We start from the raw sequence: 15,068 nt of genomic DNA on the forward strand, positions 1-15,068 counted from the left end.
GCATTGTGGTTGAACAAGAAATTCCGGATGTGACAGTTTCATTTAAAAAAATATAAGAAGCAAAGCATATTTGAAAATCATATGCAGAAATTTTGACTGCCATTTTAGTAGGGAAATGATGCAAAAAAGCATCTTCCATGTTTCAGTTGATTTCTCTTTAACAGCCAAATACCCCTGGCCAATGCAGCCCACACACAATCATAGAATAGAATCATAGAATTGTCTAGGGACCTGTAAAAATACCTAGTCCAACCATCAACCTAACTCTGATAACAAAACCATCACTAAACCATGTCACTAAGCACTATGTCAATCCATCTTTTAAATATCTCGAAGGGATGGTGCCTCAACCACTTCCCTGGGCATCCCATTCCAATGCTTAATGAATGGCCTGAATGAACAACTCCAGGAGGAGAGAGAGATTCAGCTGGATAAAGACTTTAACATCTGGCTTCAGTTCCTAAAAATACGATCCGAGTTCTGATGGATGGATAAATGGATGGATGGACGAATACACATACACACATTTTTCTCACTTTTACAAGACACAAGTCTTTGTCCAATCACCTGAAATGCTCTCTCACTCTGTGCATAACAGATCTACATAATCAGGCATTTCTATGCTTCTATGTTTTAATTATATATTATCTCAGACTTAAAACTGCCTAGAAATGGAAAAAAATAGTTAAACCTCTGCATTTAAACAAAACAGTTTAGTCAACAACAGTTCTCTCTGCAGCATAGTTAGTCAGATCCCTCAAGTCTCTTTTTCCCCAATAGATAGGACAATGCCATATTAAGTCAAAAGTTAGAGAATATGCCTGTGGTGTGACTCTAGGTATGAGGGGTTCCAGACACAAGCTAGAGGTTACACTACTTTAAAAGCAAAGAAAATGCAAGTTGACTTACAAGAACCATGGCCTTCCTCTGGCTTTGTGATCTTTCATAGAAGCTGTAGAGGGGATGCAACAGTGTTCTTAAGGTCACAGAGAGAGACAGACCAAGGCACTGGGTACTCTGTGCACTTGCAGTAGTTTAGGAAACTGGCAGGAGGCATCCTAGGTCCTTCCTCCCTTGAACAGTCACAGTAAAATCAACAGGTGTTAAGAGTGCCCAGACTTGCTGAAAATGAAGCCATGGTTGTCTCGACTTGGGCAACCAGACTTAGAAACAATTTTTGAAAACAGAGCCTGCAGGGAAATGAGGGTTAGAGCAAAGCTGTCCTAGCTCCCAGGCCTCACACAGAGCCAGTTCTTTGACTGTAGGACTCCTTTTTCCCTCACTTCCCCTAGCCCTTTGCAGTGAGGTGGGGCCAGAGGGAGGCATTTTCAGCCTTCATAGGACCTTTATACTGTATTAAAAATATGGTTTCTTTAATGTTTCCTTTTTCAAAAGTAGTAATATAAACTAACTGAGTGTGCTCTTAGGAAAGCTTTTGGCAAGGGTATGGGACAATCTTGTGCCAAACCTCATCTTTGGCATGAAGAAATAAACAGACTGTGGTTCTGCATAAAGACAAAACTTTTGGAAAGCCTTTAGAATATTTCTTATAATGAAACAGTGGGGGGGTAGTTTTCTTGAAATTCAGGATACTCTCCAGAAGACGAATCCAACCTTTAAATGTTTTGGTCTCTTTAATTATGAACTGAGTTCCTTCATTTAAAAAAAAAAAAAAATTGAAACAATTAAATGATGAATGATGGATATGCTCTGATTTTGGACAATCCTCATTAAGGCTATTTCCATACCATTTCACTTCTCTACAGCAAATAAAAATATTGTGTCGGATGGGAATGAAATTATTCTCATCACCTTATATTACAGAAAGGGAAACTGAGATTGAAAGATCATGTGCTTTTTCTGTATAAGGCCACAAAGGATTCACTGCCCAGAATAGCAGTGCTGGATTAGTCTGCTCTAGACTTTGGCTGTTGAGCCCCATGCCTCTTGATGATGTTTCCATTCAGGATATCTGAACGAGAATATTGTCAAAGATACGGGAAAGAAAGGCCCAATTTTGGGTTTTATTCCTGGGCCCTCCCATTAGTCTTTCACAGTAAACTGAATGGCAATGTAGATTATAGAGAGGATTTAGAAGGAAAACGATAACGTATCAGACATATTTCAGTAAAAGGGTCCTAACAAAGAGATTTCTCATTAACATCACACTTCAGAGAAAAATATAAGTCAACTAAAAGCCAAAAAGCCTGACGCTTGTTTATCATTTTGGTTTATCACCTGAAACACAACTGCTGTGTTATAGAGCAGATCAACCTCTGATATTTCATAGATGAGGTTTATCACACATAGATCTGAAACACACTTACATGAAGACTAAGTATCCAAAAGCCTACGATGCTCTGCCAATGCACACAGAATCATGTTGGACTGCCCAATGTATCATGAGTGTTATTAAAGGAAACTAAATACTTTAAGAACATTTTAATAGTGTTCCTTTTTGATTTTGGGTGGAAAGGGAGGTTGTTCTCTTCCTTTTCAGGATTATTTTTTTCTAAGTACATTTCTAAATCCTACTTTGGTTGTTTTTTTATTAGCTCCAGCCTTGTAAACCCTTTGTGCGTTTCTTTCTCTCTCAAGCCTCTTTAAGCACTTTTATACCTCTCCTTCCAACAAGGATTTTGTTGTATTGTTCCTTTCTGTTCTCTCAGAAATTAAGTCTCTTTGCCCACAATTTGAAGAACTTCTCCCATACACACCCAAGTCCACTGCTGCAGGCAGCACAAAGGTTTCAGAATTAATAACCTATGAAAAATAAATGAGGCAATTCCCAACTCACAAAGCTTTTAAGTTCTCTGCTTACTCCAGCAGATATCTCTGTGGTGGATTCATTCATGTGAATATTCAGCTTTTCTCTGCAATAATGAAAATAATAAAAAATATTTAAATATAGATAACAAAATTTTGATGTCACCATGGAACTGTTCAAGCTGGAGCCAGGACCCTGCCTCAACCTAGGCCTTGACACCAGTCTGTCACCTTGAGAAAAAGAACATACCTCAGCTGCACAGCTCTCCAGTACAGCTACATAGTTGACATTTTTTCAAGCACATCGCTGCAAGAAGTAGCGGTTAAGCCCGAAGCTTCAAGAATTTCACTAAAGAATGTACCAGTATCTGGTTATGTAAAGGCCTTTGGTTGAAGAATACATAAACTCCAAATACCACTGGGGCTTGTGGGTTGAATTTTTGGGGGTTTTGAGTTTTGGAATTTAAGTCACATCTTACTGTGAGAAAAGAGAAAGCAAAAACAACTGAGAAATGGTATTAGTCCATTAAAAACTCAGAGCCATATGCTGTCATGCCACAATAATAAATAAGAGGCTTGTGTAGGACGGAAAGACAGGCTGTGACCTCCTTTCCACTAATTATCACAAAGCTATTTTGTTGCATTTTTATAACTACTTGCCTATCTTCACACTTAGTACGCTTTGTCCCAGGGTAGCTCCCCATCATTATCTAGGCCCCAGGTTGATAACTGATCAGTCCAAGTTCTAATGTATGTCCAAGTGCTTCCCATCAGAGCTAAATATGCTGTGTGCAAGAAGGTGAGAGGTTTTTCTTTAAACGATTCCTCCTTATTTTCATCACAGTTCACTGCAGTATCCATAGACACAATTGTACTATACAGAATAGGGTCAAATAGGGTTCTTTAAGATGCATATGGCAACATTTTAGGCTGTAAGTAATTCAGAGCCATTACTGGAGAGGCATTTCCTGTAAGTAGCACTATAAAACAGTGGTTATTTAAAAGGGATTAACAAAACAACAGAGTGGAAGGGGCTGACCTACTGGGAGGTGTAACATGAAGATGGCACGAGGCCAAGAGTGCAGGACAGCTGCACAGCACATTAAGAAGCAGGGTGCTGAGGATTCAAGCTGGATTTATATCATAAAACCGGAGAAGAGGTTCAGTTGTGAAGAGCTTAACTTCTCCTGTATGGGTGAGAAAGCTCCAGGTAATATTGTCAACTGAACAAGCAACAGCTGATGGAGAAAAATGCCAAGGCTTGATCCAAGTTAATGGTTCCATATTATATGATGAAGAACCCAAGACCTACAGTGAATTCTGACCCCAACAGAGTCAAGTAAACTCCACTCCTGTGAAGAGAACCGCTGCTGGTGTGCGGCAGAAATGCAAACGTGAAAGGGATGGTTCTTTCACGAATGCTTGTTAGGGAAAGCTTCATGGCCCACCATGCTCATGTACTGAACCGGGTAAACATCTTTAAGATAATGTGCACATACAATAGCTCTAAGAGGTACAGATTGCGTTCACTCCACTGACCTCATTCTCATCCAGCTTTGTTTAATGTAGCCCACCACAGCAACTGAGTTCTTAACTTGCTAACACAATGTGGATAAATTTTGGCTTTTTCTAAATTGCCACAGAAGGTAAATTCACAAATTTTCAGGATGAAAAAAAAAGGTTATTTTATGTAAATTTATTTTCTTAGCAGGCAATTGAAAACACATTTTAAATATCTTTGTCTTCTATTTAACAAAAAAAAAAAAAATCAGCAGATGTTTTTTGGATGAGCTACATTGTTTATTATTTTCCTAAGATGTCCAAAACATGAAACTCATTTAACCCCTAGAGGAGTGACACAGAAATGACATGACGTGCATCATACATCAAATAATGGTCACTCCTGCTGCTCTTTAGACATCTGGGGCTTAATTTGCAATTATTTGCATTTATAGAACAAAGCTATACAATAGAAATGGGAACACATCTCCTAAGTTGATGCAGAATTAATTTTCAAAGGGTGACATGCACCATAAATCCTATTGCGTGATTACTATAAACATGCAGACAAAAGAATGAGGAACAGTGTTGTCTGCTAATGGATGTTCAGTTATGAATTCCAATTGTTACAACATGTGATTAATTTACATGTTCAAATTAAGTCTCCATTTTTGCATGTTTAATTATGAGGTATTTAAAAGCATGGATGGGTGTGTTTGATCATAAGCAGCATCTAGGAAAAAGCTTGGCACTTGCAATTTGCTTGTCCTGGTTTAAAAAATTCTCATTACATCATGGAACGAAAAAGTTAGAAAAAGGAATGTCTCTGTTCCCAGCTAACAATGCACACAAGTCAAGAGCTCTCCTCTTTCTAATATTTCTCAGAAGGATGTGCATCAGAGGTACCTTTTTGACAAGTAAATGACAGAGGGAATCTGTGAAAACAACAGTGTCTTCGTGAGTCCGGTGGTACACATACTGTGGATACCATCATTTAGAGCTCCCTCATTTCCAAAAACTTCAGACAACCCTAAATTTTAGTGGGATTTCCATTTAATGCTTCTGTGTCACGGATGAACAGCTCCAGGGACTATGCTACAATTTTCCTAGTAAAACGCAGGGGTCCAACTGCAAAGGAGAGCTTAGGGCTGTTCAAATAACTGGTTTTTTAGTTCAGCTGCCAAGCCAAACAGTAGGAAAAGAATGTTGGTTCAAACTGAACCGAATTCACAATTTTTCCAGGTTTTCACACCAAAACCACTACCATCCCCACCCAGCCCACTGTACTTCATTTAACATGAAATGTTCCATATGTCTCAAGAAAAAACTTCTTTGGAAAACGTAAACATTTGGCAAATGCAAACATAAAAGGCAAGGAAATGCAAGACAAGATTTACAAAATTGTTGCAAAAGGATTGTTCTCTCTGGCTTTATATATACAATTCTCTCCTTCACTATACTGAGGAAGCTTCCACTGTGTTGACTATAACGGGGTTTGCCCTAGCTTCCAAAGTGAGTATCATTAACATCAGGTTGGAGAGTCATTCTTACTCTATTGCTCATTGACTTTAAAACATTATTGAAGTAGTTTGTATAAAGTGGCTCACTGCTGCTAATTGCTCAAGTCCTGTCCTAAGACACAGGAAAGCAGGATCTAAATCTCCAGAGCAGAGGATAGAATTAAACTGCGGCACCCACCATTGCAGATGAACACCTTAACCACCAAAAGAGAAGACAGGAGAGAAACACCCACCTGGTGAGGTTTGTATCCTTCCCATCACTACCAGCATTCTTCTCAGATGAAACTTTCTGGTAGATAGAGATCAAATTGCCCCAAATGATTTGCTCAATGCCAGAAGTGACCTTTTTTTTGACACCACACATTTTTGCTTCAATGTCCTAGGCACTAGAGCATGTACACACACCTTTGAGACAGAAAAGTTTTTCAAATAGGAATATTTGGTAAATTGGTAAATGAATAAATGGTAAATTGAATACCAAGCTTTTCTAAATAAAAAATATTTGATACTATGAATAGAGTTGATTACATGTATACTCCTAGAATCAGTAGAATGAGCTTATAGAACCATAGAATAGTTTAGGTTGGGAAACACCTTTAAGATCATAAGTCCAACCGTTAACCTAGCACTGCCAAGTCCACCACTAAACCATGTCCCTAAGCACCACATCTACGTGTCATGGTAGTATAGATATTTGAAAATGTTTATGTACTTGAAGCTGCAAGACACCTCAGCTCAGAAGATTTACAGAACAGTCCTGGAGAAAATCCTGGCATACAGCAGCTTTCATGTCATTCCTATTCATTTCTACAATCTATTCGTTTTTCTGCATCTTGACACTATTTGCACAAGGGAGCTGCAAGACAAGCCAAAACGTTTCAAATGTCTGAATCGATGAAGGTTTGTGAAGGAATGGCCCTTCTGTTTGGCAAGAACTATAAATCTATAGAGACGTCATAATGACAGTGAAAGTAGGAGGAAAATATATTGTAAAAATATTTATTGCAAGCAGTGATTTCTAATGTGACATAGAAACACTATTGAATATTGTCAGGTAATACTAGTCACTCACACTTGCTGAATAACTGAATGAATCAAAGTAGTCCCTGCCCCAAAAATACAGATTGTAACTTAAGAAAAAGTATACAATATATTTATATACCTGAGCTAGCTGAAATTTTAATTCCAAAGTATGCTTTATATAGTCTCAAAAGACACAGAGGAGAACTGATCATCAGCAAAACATTTGAGTCTGTCTTTTCCTATCTTTCTTCTTTGGGAATGTGGTCAATGGCTCGATGTCCAAGTGGCAAGCAGTGACAAGTGGCGTTCCTTGAGGGTTGGTACTGCGACCAGAACTATTTAACATCTTTGCTGGCAACATGGATTGTGGAACTGAGTGCACGTTCAGCAGGTTTGCCAATGACCCCAAGCTGTGTGCTGCGGTTGACATACCGGAGGGAAGGGATGCAATCCAGAGAGACCTTGACAGGCTCAGAGAGAAGTGATTCTGCCCCTTTGCCCCCCTGATATCCCACCTGGAGTACTATGGAGCTGCTGAAGCGGGTGCAGATTAGGGCCACAAAGATGATCAGAGGGCTGGAGCACATCTCCTCCAAAGACAGGCTGAGAGAGTTGGGGTTGTTCAGCCTGCAGAAAAGAAGGCTCTGGGGAGACTTCATAGTAGCCTTTCAGTACTTAAAGAGAGCCTACAGGAATGATGGGGAGGGATTATTTATCAGGGAGTGTAGTGATAGGATGAGGGGTAATGGTTTTAAACTGAAAGAAGGTAGATTTAGATTAGATATCAGGAAGAAATTCTTTACTGTGAGGGTGGTGAGACACTGGAACAGGTTGCCCAGAGAAGCTGTGGCTGCGCCATCCCTGGAATTGTTTAAGGCCAGGTTGGATGGGGCTTTGAGCAACCTGGTCTGGTGGGAGGTGTCCCTGCCCATGGTAAGAGGGTTGCAACTAGATGATCTTTAAGGTCCCTTCCAACTCTAACCACTCCATGATTCAATGCTTCTATAAAAATAAAATCAAAAAATATTTGGTTTATTGAGATTTAGGTCACAATTTTAAAATATTTTCAAATTTTAGCAAAAGAAGGACAAGTTTAAAGCCAGCACTAACAGCTATATATTTCAGCAACATTTTCTTTGAATGTAACAAATAACTAAGAGGTGACAGATCAATTTCAGCATCACAGGCTGGAAGTACAACAGATAGAAATTTTATAAATTAGAAAATTTTTCTTCACACAATGCCTTTTTAAAAATGGGGAACTGGATTAAACCAAGAAATTACATTTCTACTCAAGTAGCAGAGATGAGAAAGAAATATATGGGGAAAAAGAAAAACAGAAAAACTGAAAGTAGTGCTATTTTTTGTTTGGAATTACTAATACATGGAAACATTGCTTATCAAATTGCACAGAATTAGAATTATTTTTCAAAGGTTACTGAAGACATTTTAATTTCCTTTGTTCTCTTTTATGTCCAGGCTTAACTGATAATCTCCTGTTATCTCCAGTTATCATTATACTTGAAGCCCATTGCTCTGGGGCAAGTACCTATTTGCAGAAGACTATTAGGTTTATTACTAAATAGTAACTAAATGAAAAAAACCTATGGCTTTGAAAGAAGACCTGGCATGCAGATAACATTTATGACTGAGTAAATTCCACTAATACTTCTCTAAGTAATTGTTGTTTTCTGCCATGCTTTGTGACTTTTAATGCGCCCTTCACTTTAGGCATTCAAGATTTACTGGTTATCTTCTTGACTGAGGATGAATTTTAATTTCCAAACTGTGCATGTGCAGCTAGTGTTCTCACCACTGCTTTACCTACCACAGAAACCCACCTACAGGGCATAGCTTACAGCAGCCAATACAAGACCAGGAGTGCACAGAACTTCTGCCATTGCCCAGGAGTCGCAAAGTCACTGAGCTACATTCAGAATATACTGGGTAAAGACAAACAAGCTATTAGGGTAACCAGTAACAGCAATTAGGCTAGTTACAATACCACACTGGCACAACCATAATCTCTCCTGTTCTGGGCTACCTTGTTTAGCACCACCTGAAGACATTGCCTCTCACTGAACTGTGGCACACTGACCTCCCCAAAGACCCAAACAGATTATGAGAATGCCTTAAAACACAGCTGGATCACTCACAGGCAGAGTAATACATTCAGCAAGCACTACAAGATCTCTAGCTTTCACAGAATTACTGTGGAATAGCTTTAGCTGGAGTTTTTAAATATTAGCTAAGGAAAAGGGCTGTTTATATAATTTCAGCACAGCTCTTCATTCCATTTGGATTTTTAACAGTTGCATTGTTCTGGTTCGATTAGGGGATCATCAAAAATTTGCAACATTCTGACCATTTTCAAACATTTCATGTATTTTCATGTCAGAACTGTGGTGGGTCACATGACACGCAGCTGCGCTAACATATTTAGGGTTTGGATACTTATAAGCTCTTGCACTCTGGAGTATTACTTTTCTACTTGTTTACATTTGAGATTTACTGAATTTTGTTGTTTTTTTTAACCACAAGGTTAGAATTTATGGGAAAAAATTAAGCAATAAATAGGTACAGTGTCTTACCTTCATTTTTCATGTCTTGCCTGCCAGCAAAAGGATTAGAGAGATAAAGCTGTTTTTCTTCTGTGAAACTGCAACTAGTCCAGTCACAAGCTCACAAACACTCCTTTCCGTGTCAGCTATACTTTGACCACACAAGTGTGGTTTACAGATTATGGGAGTTACAAAAACACATGGCAAAGAGCTCTCGGCAGCCTCACTTATGTATCAGCAGGAAGAGCTTCCAAGGGACCTCTCCATCCCTGCAGTGCTGAAAAACTTCCAGGGAAAATCTTCCTGGATACTGATGATCTTGTTTAAGTCAGGGAAAACTGTACTCTCAGCCACCTCTTTCATTATGGGGAAGTACCAGTTCACAGAAAAATTACTCAAACACAAAGCTTTACCTTTGAAACACAGAGCTTTACCTGCATAAATTCTGATAACAAAAACTAGTCTGTACCAGCAAATCACAGACACGCTTCATCACTTAATCACACAGACAGATGAACAGACCCCATAATTCTTTCTAAAGGGGCATGACAACAACCATAAATATACCCAGTGTGCACTATCTTATCTTGTTCTTTCTTACCTCTGCAGGTTTTTTAAAATGCCATCAGCCTCAATGGTGGAACCTGGGGCATGCCTAATACTGGGTGCTGGTAACATGATTTTTTAAACAGATAAATTTGCATTTAGGCATATAAAGAAGAAAGTGATTACACTATCTTTGAGGGAAGTATCTGAAATTATATATGACAATATTTCATAAATGGAATATTTACAATGCAATTTTTTCATAAGGATTGCAAAAAGTGATCCAATAAAAACAGGAGTCAGTCAGTTGGGTGCAGCTGGTTTAATGAGAAGTTCTTCAGAATCAGTGCTGTGAAGTTTGGAAAAACGATGGCAAATTCTATGGTTGGAGAACTAGGAAGGGTAAGTATGTCACCTTCAGTCTCACAGCAAAAGTGCTTCAGCACAGACTCAGTAAAGGAATAAGTTCCACATGTCCTTTAGTTGCTGCTACAGGTGTTTCATAGGTATTAGCTAATACCTTCCAGTCCCAACCTCAGACACACTTAAGCACACGAAAAAAATCACACTCAAATGCTATTCTCAATCCAACTTCAGATTAAAAAAAAATTAAATTTTGGAATGCCAAAACTACTCAGATCACTACCTCAAGCCTTCTCTGAGCATAAGGGGAGTGACACAACTCATTGTTCTTAAGATTGTCTTAACTGACAATAAGAAGCATGCTCCTATTACAGAATAAAAGGCTCACATCAGTTAATCTATTGCTGAACACTTAGAAGTAATTTAAAGGAGGTCAACACAAGACTAGGGCATAATTCTGACTACTTGCAGGTATTTCAGCCACCTTGTTTCCACTTGAGATACCATGACAAGATAAATAATTGCATGCTCATTAACTTGCCTTAGGAAAGGAAAAAGACCCCAAATTTGAAAAATGCAATCATTTGTCAAATAAGACCAAGCTTACAGGAGAAGCTGTGAGATGGTCTGCTTGCATAACTTGATGACGTCTTTCTCTTGCCCTTGAGGTATTGAGCTGGCATAAAGTCTCCATTGCCAGAGAGTACCACAGTTCTGCAACAGCTGATAAAAACTTGGACATTGTATTCTGTGGGGAGGAAATTCCCACGTTTTCAAACAAGTCTTCATTCTACATAGGAGTCAAAACATGGCATCACAAAGTTTCCTGCAAGAAGGAAATTTCAACACATTCAGTTTTAGAAAAATAAGGTCATTTGATTGTTTAGTTGTTTGGTTTTTTTCCCAGATGAACTTGGACAACAAGCTGCTTCAGGGGAATCCTGAGATTGCCCCAAGACCTAGAAGTGTTTGAGGAACACCCCTTGGGAGTAGGCTGTACCCAGTCAGGGCAGATTTTCGACATCCTCAGAAGTAGAACTGTTTCTGCTACAAACCCATCTGGTTTCACATACAGCCAACTTTCATGCACTACACATTCCCGATATTGGTTGGGTTTTGCTCATATATATGAAACAGAATCTGCATTTGGGTTCTATTTTTTCCCAATATACAGCCTTGTTTGCCATTTTGTTTCCCATTTCTTAGACAGTACTGTCTGCCTGCACAAAGAACTGGATGTTAAGCAGATATGACCAATAGAAATGTTTTTTTTCTGAGCCAATGCAGGGGTCAGTCTAGTCTTCCCTCCAGCCTCTGTGATAACTGATGACTTCATTGGAAAAAAAAAAAAAAACAGCCCTGTATGTTCACATGAATCCAGACTGGTTCTCTGAAAAATATAAATTCTCCATCAGGATCAAAGCTTTGCAACCAGATACCATCTTGGCACAGAAATGTGTTCATGAGCTTCTGTACTTTTTTCTACCTGGTCTGTCTCCTTCTACTCCTGGTCACACCTCTATTTACATTAAAATGTTTTTAAAAAAAGAAGCCTACCCAATAAAATCTGTAACACCTCAAAAGGATTGCAAGCAAGTCAACAAGCTAAACCCTTTCAATGTATATGCACTGATCTTCTACACAGTAGTATACCCTTATTATTACTACAACTATCACCCATCACAAGTGGTGATCATCATCAAGTTCTGATGGTCCTGTACCGACAGAATTCCCATTACATACTCATCTATCCAGTTACATTAACTTTGCTTCTGCTTTGCACATCTGCTTCTTTGCCTGAAAAAGGTCCAGATGCCTCTTCTGATTCTGAATAGACAAGAAAACAACACCTTTCCCTAATACCAGGACCCTAATTAACAACTAGAAAAGAGCCAGGAACTGCCACAGGAACTGGAATCATCAGCAGGAGCAAGGAACCAAGACATACAGGAAGCAAGAACCAGAGAGGCATGAGCAGGAAGAACATGATGAACTTAGAAGGTGGCTGCATTAACTGCAGCATTATCCCAAATTACTAGCTTCTGTTCAGAAAGAACAAAACACTTTTCACAATAAAGACTGGTGAAAGACATATTAAATATTTGCTTTCCTAGTAGTCCTATCCTGCATACACCATTGAACAGTGACAGGGAAACAAAGGGACAGAAAATGGACAATAGGATCACAGATGGGAAGCAATGATGGAAGCAGCTGCAAACAGAAGGGATGTGTCCAAAAGGAAGCTTTTCTGTTCAGAAATGGGTCATTCTCAGAAAGTATTTGGAAGCCTTGCAGCACAATGAAATGATTTTACCCATCTCAGGTATGTCTAATGCTCCGTACAAAACATTGGACTTCCTGGGGCTATAGCAGGTCACATATTATCAGTCCCATCCACTTTGAATGAGGCAAGTTACATAAAAAATCCTGGATGATGCAAAGGCCAGAAATGTACCCTCTGGATGCCAAGTGCCCAAACAAGTGACAGGGTGAATGTCCAAACTCATCCTTTTTACCCTATATTAAATCTGCATTCAACATTCTTTTGTATACTACCCACTAGCCAACTGGAAGTCAACTCAGTGTCAATATAGGTGAAAAGGTTTGGAACAGCCATCTGTCTAGAGACTGCAATAGTCTTGGCTTGCATAGTCAGTGTACAATCTGCTTTGCTTTCAGGAATACAGCCTAATGGAATCAGTCATCAGAAACAAATTAGCCTGGGTGTTGCAAGCCTTTATCTTGACAGAAGATTAAAAGTGTTTACAATATAGTTGTCTAACAATCAGCATTCTCCTCTGTGATTCACCCTTACAGAATTGCATAATTCTCACCTAGATTCACCAGCTCCTGGAAAGCAAGGAATCCTTTTCCACCTGGAAGGTGTAGCTATTGGTGTAGCATCCACCATGGGGGAATAAAGGCAAGCCAGAAACCATAAAGCACTATCTCATATCAACAGACAAGTCTACAATGGTTCGGAGGCCAAGTTCTGAGCATTTCCATTGCATTAAATGAATCAAATATTCACAAGTCACAACAGCTACAAAGGAAATCAGCCAACACACTGGTAAACATGCAATTGTCATTGCATACCATCAGCTATACTGCCGCTTACTGCCTTCGTACCTATAGTCTGTGCCTCTAGGAGGCACTATCGAACTACAGTCCAGGGCACCTAAGGCATTTAGAAAAGCAGCCACAGCCATAAATCCTCTTTTCACATGTTGTTGTTCATTTGCTCTCTATGAGGAGATGATTTATTTCTGTGGTAGGGAGCTACTCAAAGTAAAGCCTCAAAACATCCTAACAAGGATAAGTGTGACATATGTGTTATGTCAGCCAGTACCCATTAGAAGGCCTGTTTCCTAGAACTGACATAGATGCAAGTATTTTCTGTAAAACAGTCAACATGCTGACACCTTCTCTGATATTATGGAGGTCATTGTGAACTAGGAAATGCAACTTCCACTGACCTTTTTGTTTAGTTTAATTTTTCAGAACATTCTTCATGAAACATATCATGTTGTGTCAGGACGTATTATGTCATGTAGGTGATACACATATCATGTGATATACATCCTCCATCTCAGTACTCTGAGCCAAGCTTTTCCTCACAGTCTTGATTCTTCATGATATTCAGCAAATACAGCCATAAGAAGGATCCCCATGGACAGTAATTCTCTTTCCACAGTGAATCACCATCGGTCATTCTCTGCAAACCAGCATTCTGGTGAGGGGCAGAATGAGACCTCTTCCCCTTGGATACTATGGGTGGTAAAGCTCCATCTTGGTTCAGTTGAACTGGGCTGGTGCAGAATTGGAGTAACATAATGGTGAGTCAGGCTCACTATGCTTGCCCATGGAGTATTTCATTGTGTTCTTTTTGTTTGTGGTTCATGCACATAATCTAAAAGGTCATTCTACACTGAAAGCAGTTGTTTTGCCTTTTCTAATGGAAAAACAATTCCCCATCTCACAATCCATAACAATAAAAATAAGAACAACAAAACCCCACCCACATGAAAGAACCAGCCAGCAAGAACATCCCATTGCACAACATCGCCCCATCTCATAGAGGCCAACCCTTCCCAATTCTCCCTAGATATCTGTTCAAGAAGCTGGGCTATAAAGCATGCCCTGAAGGTGAACAGCTCCAAGAGTTCTTGGTCCTTTGCTTGATCCAAGCAATTACTGTGACTCATTGTTCTTATTTCATGAGTGACTTTAGTTTAAGGTCAATATGACAATGAGGTTGTCATGCTTGGACAGTAAATGATACATAGAAAACAGATGTTAACAGGTGTCCGCATACTACTCCCAGTTGCCACTGGACTTACGTGTTTACTGCAAGTTATGGTGCAGACAAAATTGGACTCTGAGCTAATTAGTTTGTCTTTAAAATTTCACTCTCAGAATTGTTCTGTCTGAACTCTATTTCTATTGCAACTGGTGGAGTCAATAAAACTTCATGGGTTTTGTTTTTTTTAAAAAGGTCAAATATGCATAAAACATATAATTTGATTGAAAATTAGAAGTGTCTCAACTGAAAACAGCCAGTGTTTCTCAGTAGCTTTTAATAGACATTTGGTTTTGACAGTTCTCTTTTGATTTTTCTTCTCTTTTGCTTTGGTTTTTAATCAAAAGTTAGTCCACAAAATTTCAAAGTGGAAAATTATTACTTGGAGATGAGATGGAAAGTAAAAAAAAAAAAAAAAAAAAAAAAAAAAAATAAAAAAAGACCTGTGACATTTGGGATAGCGTGTTACCGGACAGAGGGATAATGGAA

General features: G+C 39.0%; 1 long non-coding RNA gene across 5 annotated transcripts in view; it reads right to left on the reverse strand.

The window, feature by feature from the left end:
* Positions 1-6,085: 6,085 nt before the first annotated feature.
* Positions 6,086-15,068, reverse strand: part of LOC106897154 — a 73,847-nt gene continuing 64,864 nt past the window's right edge. For 4 of the 5 annotated variants that reach the window (XR_001413735.1, XR_001413739.1, XR_001413738.1 and 1 more), the window contains one exon: positions 10,224-11,105. This is a non-coding gene — a long non-coding RNA (uncharacterized LOC106897154). Of the gene's footprint in view, positions 6,192-10,223; positions 11,106-15,068 lie in introns of those variants that run through there. The other variant, XR_001413737.1, reaches the window with a different exon arrangement.

This window comes from Calidris pugnax, unplaced genomic scaffold (assembly GCF_001431845.1).
Source record: "Calidris pugnax isolate Ruff unplaced genomic scaffold, ASM143184v1 scaffold211, whole genome shotgun sequence".
Classification (NCBI taxonomy): domain Eukaryota; kingdom Metazoa; phylum Chordata; class Aves; order Charadriiformes; family Scolopacidae; genus Calidris; species Calidris pugnax.